Genomic DNA, 6,404 nt, shown 5'->3' on the forward strand with positions numbered 1-6,404 from the left:
GAGAGGGAGAAACCGTGTACTGGCGTAGGATAACTCCAAAGACAAATACTGCTTCCACAGACCGGAACTGTAACACTCTTAAGGTGTGTTTCAAAGAGTTTGCAGTGCTGGTGTGTGAGTGTAGTATTTGTTTTGGAGAATAATGTCTAAATTTTTGAGTTTACAAAATCCAAAGTTCAGAGTTGGAGCTTAACTTTGCTTTCCACCTAATATGAAATCGCTCTCTGTTGCTTTATAGCTTTTGCTGCAAACTTGGTTCAAATATTATTCAGTCTTATTCCAAGAATAAGTTTCAGTATCAAATAGCATATAAAATAGAATGCTAGGAAAATTTATAACACAACAATTAAAAAATAATACAATTGAATAAAATAACTATAAAAATAAGAATGAAATTTAAGATATGAAAAATAGTTCGCATCTGAAATGTGTTTCAAAGGACGTGATATGAAAAAAGTAGAATTGAAACCTGTAGAAATTTAAAACTTCAAATTTGTAGTGAAGAAACATGAAAGTAAGAATGCAAGTATTATGAAATTTTGAATTTTTGACTATCGATCTGATCCCTCTTTCTTCAAATATATTTTAAGAAATAATTTTTCTATACCTAATCCTTTCATATCTTCCTTAAGCTTTGTATTCGATTTTAACTCATATACCCATTTTTTTCAGATCTCCTGAATAAATTATAAAAATATTTGATTGCGATCAACAAGACACTCGAGAAGTATGTGCAATTCGGTGCATTTTATAAAAACTGTAACGAAGATTCCATGGGAGTTTTGCTGCCTAATGTTTATTGATAATGTTGGATACACTTGTAAAGTATAACATTTTTGTACAGTTTTAAATTTAATAGAGAGCCTAGAGTAGTAACTAAAAGTAAATGTAGAGATAGGATGGTACCTGTAAATATTTTATAGAATTATATTTTGTGGAGTTATTGATTGTATCAGTTACATATATTTATCTTTGAAAGACAATTCGATATGTTTCATTTTTATTTTCTTGTTGTATATCTTTTTATCGATTGAATTAAAAACTATTTACATCATGTGCTACTTTAGTTTTATTTCAAGTGACTGAAGATGTGTTTCTTGTGGAATCATTTCTGCAGAAGTGTTTTTACTATTTTTGAGATTTTTGAAGTGTTCAAAAAGCCAAAAATGAACTTGAACTGGAGGTTAAAATGGGGCCGATTTTCTTTAACAAAACCAATAATATTTTTGTGTTCGTTAATCATAAACTAATGAAATTATTGAACAAAAGACAAAATCAAAGTTTTTTAATGGGTCTTTCTGGGCATTCACACCTACAATCTGAAATAAATGAAAAATTGTAATGTAGAACGTTATACAAACGTAGGGCTAACTTCTAGTTGACCTCTACAAGTTACTCCGCAAATTCAATTTATCTTTTTCAAAAGAAAACGCGTTATTTATCAGTAACTTGTCGTATTTATAATTGAGGCCTCAATCTGCCTACTCCTCAAGTAGTGACACGTTGTAAGGGTTTGGTGACTTGACGCCGAGCCTCAATCTGCCTATTCCCAACTGTCGACTGTTGTATCACCTCGCAGAAGCGAGATGTGCAATGTTATAATGCGGTAATCTTTCAAAAATTGCATAAATATTTATCTTTGATTCAATTTATTTTCAAAATTCCTCGACATATAAAAGTTTTTCAAAATGTCTTAGAATCAATTTATTTTCAAAATTATTTGACAGATATCAAAAGTTTCTTAACTCTTTTAGGTACAGGAAATTCAAAATTAAACACCCTCTAGATGTACAGCTTTATTTTTTTGCCTATTTTTTGAGAAATTTATCAGCAAACCAAATGGAAATCATTCAAGAATGGAAAACTAACAAACAAAAAAATTGAAATTAACTAATTCTTTCAGAAAAATAGAGGTTCAAAATTTAACTCGCCATTCCATTAGTTGAAATTTTTCATGAAATTTCTCTCATTTGAAATTGCTGTGATATTTCTGGAAACATGTTTTGTTTTTCCCAAGACAAAGTGGAACTTTACAAACTGAACACAACCAGTTTGTTCTAATCTCAAACTCTCCTGAACTGCAAAGAGTGCATCTCCTTCTACTCGTTCGTTCAGGCTGATGTGCACTCTGTGTAAGCCTCAAAGCCAGACTTCGACAAGGTTTCATTTTCTTTATTGGTATCGTCAATTCAGTTGATGTTCTTGAAGATGATACCAATTTATCAGCTACTAAATGATCTATGATACTTCTGCGGTAGTCAATCATTGATAACTTTGGAAGACCAAGTAGTTTGTATAAGATGAACGAATTCACAACAGCAGCATCCAAGAAAAAGAACATTATTCTGTGCCATCACTTTTTACTTTTACGATCAATGCCATAAACGGCCCACATCTGATCAAATTTATCAACTGCATTCATGTATTTATTATAATCTACAAGAACAGCAGGGCACGGTATATTTGTGATGCTTCCATCACCTCCTTTTCGTCTCACTTCAGTTACGTGATGAGGACTGTGAAAATTCGCCATTTATAAGCACAAACTCCCGTGCTACTGCAAAATTATTCATAATCACCTCTTTTCATGGTCCTATCTGGTGCGAAAACTGGTAAATGTTTTCTATTACTATTGACAGTAGCACACGCATATATATGATTATCTACTAAGTCTTTCATCAGACTAACACTCGAAAAAAAATTGTCAAAGTATAGTCTGTGAGATTTACCTTCAATCATTGAAGATAATCTTACATACAATATCTTGTTTCATCACAAATCATCCAGACTTTATATCCCCTTTTGATAGGTTTTTTTGGAAGATATTGCTTCAGAGAAGATCGACCTTTAAATTTAATCATTGACTTATCTATTGTGGGTAAATGCATCTCCCGAAATTGTCTCTGATGATTTTTATGAAAGGGCGTATTTTATACAGTTTATCAAATTGGTTGGTATTTCTTTCAGGCATTCTAGTGTTGTCATTCGGATGAATATTACTCAACATCCATCCAAACCGGTGAACAGTCATCAATTTACTTATATAAGGGTCATGAAAGTCGGGATTTTGACTTCAGTGATCTCTGTACGATGGTAACGTTTTCATGCCCATCAACAAATTTATCCCAAAAATGTTTTCATTTCAGGTATGTCTGTCAGTTTATATGGTTTCCCAGTTTTCTGATAATTCTGCGCAGCATATAGATTAGTCTGGAAAACTATGTTATTCAATACTTCATCCGAGATAAACTGACAGAAAAGAGTGTAAAGGTGATGGATTATTCAAATCCTTGATATCTTGAGCAACACCGAAAGGTTCTTTGAAATCTTCTGGTGGAGTGATCTTATCCATTTTGCACCATTGTATCTTCCCCATTGCCTTCAACTGTGATAGGGGTGGCAAATCTTCTGGGTCCCATGTTTCCATGGGTAACAGTCTCTCATCTTCTTTATCCGACAGCATTATGTTATCATCATCAAAACTGAATTCAGCTTCTGCATTGGTGATTTCGCAGTCATTATCCCCATCACTATCATTTTCAGACCCAATATCAGAAGGTATATCTGCATATTCCTCCGTAGCATCGACTTCCAGGTTTATTTCATTGTACAGTTCCTCTTCTGTCATCCCAATCAGCGTAAATGGCAAGGGTTCCTTGAAAAATCTCTTGGCCATTTCTGTAAGAAAATATGTGTTGTTGTATGGTGGGACAAATTTTGCACAGGGTTTATTTTTACAGATTATGAATGAAAAATAAACTTATAAATTGAAATAATGAAACAGGTAGCTTACCTATCTTGTCTGAATTATATTTCATACAACAGAAAGGGTTATTACAATAAATGGATAGGTACGCTTTTCAACCGAAATTCAAATGGAGAAACACAACGTACTTTACGAGTTTCGATTGTTTACTATTCACAACCAAGGCTAATTGCACACACACCGATTTTGGACGGCCGATTTTATACCGGTCGTCCAAATTCCAATTCCGACCGGTGACCGGCGTCGATCACCGGTAGGCATGTGTGCCAGGTCCCGTTCCCACATGTGGTTCACTATTGGAATTTGGACGACCGGTATAAAATCGGCCGTCCAAAATCGGTGTGTGTGTGCATTTAGCGTAATCGTTTTTACTGTGAATCAGCCTTGAACAGATGACGACGTACCACGTAATGACCATGTAATGAGTATAAACTCATTACAAAGCGGGATCTATTTTGTCCCAGCATACCTCTTACACCAAAAAATTAAGGCTCAAATTTTGCACCACGGTACTTGAAAGAGTTGAAATGTCTGATTCAATTTATTTTCAAAATTTCACGATGGATATCAAAAGTGTTTTAAAGTGTGTAAAAGCCAAATGGAATAAATTCATTATTTCGGTTACGGTACATATTTTAACAAAATCCCGAAACACGTCAAATTTAAATTATAATTTGACATACTTCAACGGAAAAATGCCACCCCTACCTTCAACCCCCGTCGTCGAATGACATGTACAACCCCCAATTTCTTGAATGGGAAGTATAAGCTTGTGATATATCGTTTGAAAGGTCTCTTCATTCTCTATTCAAAAATGTTATCGCTTTCAAGTTTATTGCAACAATTAAGATAAAATAAATTAAAATCATGTGGTTACCGAAATTTGATAAAATACACTCAAAATTTATTGCAATATACTCTTTAATTATTTCATGTTGAGGTATTGATAATAAGAAAGTAAGCAAAAACCATAGCAATGTTCATTTTTGATGATATCCTGTAAATAATTTCCGTGGCAACGTTATTTTAAAACGCCTTGTTAACTTGTTTTGTATGTTTCAACATTAGTTGTCAGTATTTTAATTTGAGTTTAAAGTTCGTTAACTTCAAGTCTGATAAATGGTTAGATTAACGGATATGCATAAAATAACAGTTTTATAAGTGATTGGTTACAGAGATAATACCCGAACACAACAGGAAGTAGTTCGCCTAATTTACCGCCCATATCTCAAGGAACAATAAGCAAAATAGAGAAACAGTTTCGCGAGCTTTGTCATGTGGGGCAGATGAAAAAAGCAGCTGCTAATGCAATGAGTGATGAACTTAAATTCGATGTGATGCTTGAGTTTGACGAAAACTACATTCAATGTTAGCCATATACATCGATAGTAAACACATTAAAAGAAAATAAAATGCATCCCTATAAAATGATACCTACTCAGGAGCTCCTGGAAGACTACTTTGATAGAACTCATTTTTGTGAGCAAATGATGGACATGTTGAATAACAATATCATCCAATTAGTAGACGTTATGTTTTCTGATGAGTGTACTTTGTCTCTTAACGGTCATGCTAATTGGCAAAATTGCCGCTACTGGTCAACGGAAAATCCTCACTGGATGAGAGAACAACACACGCAATACCCTCAAAAGGTTGATATTTGGGCAGGGATTGTAGGGTACCATATCATTGGTGCCTTTTTCATTGAGGGCAACTTTTATGGCGATAATTATTTGGCACTACTTCAAAATGATGTCATTCCAAGTTTAGCAAATTTATATCCTGATCCAGGAAACCCTCAAGTCCCAGTGAATATAATATGATTTCAGCAGGATGAAACACCACCACATTACCAAGTTAATGTCGGGCAATACCTCGATACAACATTTCCCAATCAGTGGATAGGGAGGCGAGGATCGATTGAATGGCCAGCGCGATCACCTGATATTTCATCATTAGATTTTTTTATGAGGATATGTGAAGAGCAATGTGTACAGAACTAAACCTTCAGATTTGAGTGACTCAAAAGAACGAATAACGCTTACGATTAGGTCGGTCACGTCTGATATGTTAAATAATGTTAGAAGACAGTTTTATTTGATATTAGGATGTTGCCAAGACGTTTTCGGTAAATATTTTGAACATCTACTTCGTTAACATCCACAGTTATTTTTCGTATTCTACATTTCATTACGTTTTGCATTACATTTTAGTTTTTGAGTGTATTTTATCGAATTTCAGTAGCCACATAATTTTAATTTATTTTATCTCAATTGTTGCAATGAACTTGAAAGCGATAACATTTTTGAATAGAGAATGAAGAGGGCTTTTAAACGATATATCACAAACCTATACTTTCCATTTGAAAAATTGGGGTTGTACCTGTCATTCGAAGGGGGTTGAAGGTAGGGGTGGCATTTTTACGTTGAAGAATGTCAAATTATAATTTACATTCGACGTGTTTCGGTTTTTTTAAAAATATGTACAGTAACCGAAATAATGAATTTATTCCATTTGGCTTTTACACACTGTATGTTTTTGGGAAGGAAAAAAAGGAGTGTTTCGGCTTTCAACTTTTCCATATTTAAAAAAAAAATGTGGGAATCTTTCAGAAAAAGGAAGATGAAGAAATAGAAAG

At 33.8% G+C, this 6,404-nt stretch overlaps 1 protein-coding gene across 2 annotated transcripts in view; it reads left to right on the forward strand.

Moving 5' to 3' along the window:
- LOC111503687 (uncharacterized) overlaps positions 1–1,058 on the forward strand; it is a 55,350-nt gene extending 54,292 nt beyond the window's left edge. For both annotated transcript variants that reach the window (XM_074175069.1, XM_074175070.1), the window contains exon 21: positions 673–1,058. The gene's annotated coding sequence lies outside the window, so the exon portion shown is untranslated. The remainder of the gene's footprint in view (positions 1–672) is intronic.
- The last annotated feature ends 5,346 nt before the right edge of the window (positions 1,059–6,404 follow it).

The sequence above is a fragment of the Leptinotarsa decemlineata genome, unplaced genomic scaffold, assembly GCF_025532065.1.
Source record: "Leptinotarsa decemlineata unplaced genomic scaffold, Ldec_3_MD MMD2_tig00000882_RagTag_RagTag, whole genome shotgun sequence".
In the NCBI taxonomy this organism is placed as follows: Eukaryota; Metazoa; Arthropoda; class Insecta; order Coleoptera; family Chrysomelidae; genus Leptinotarsa; species Leptinotarsa decemlineata.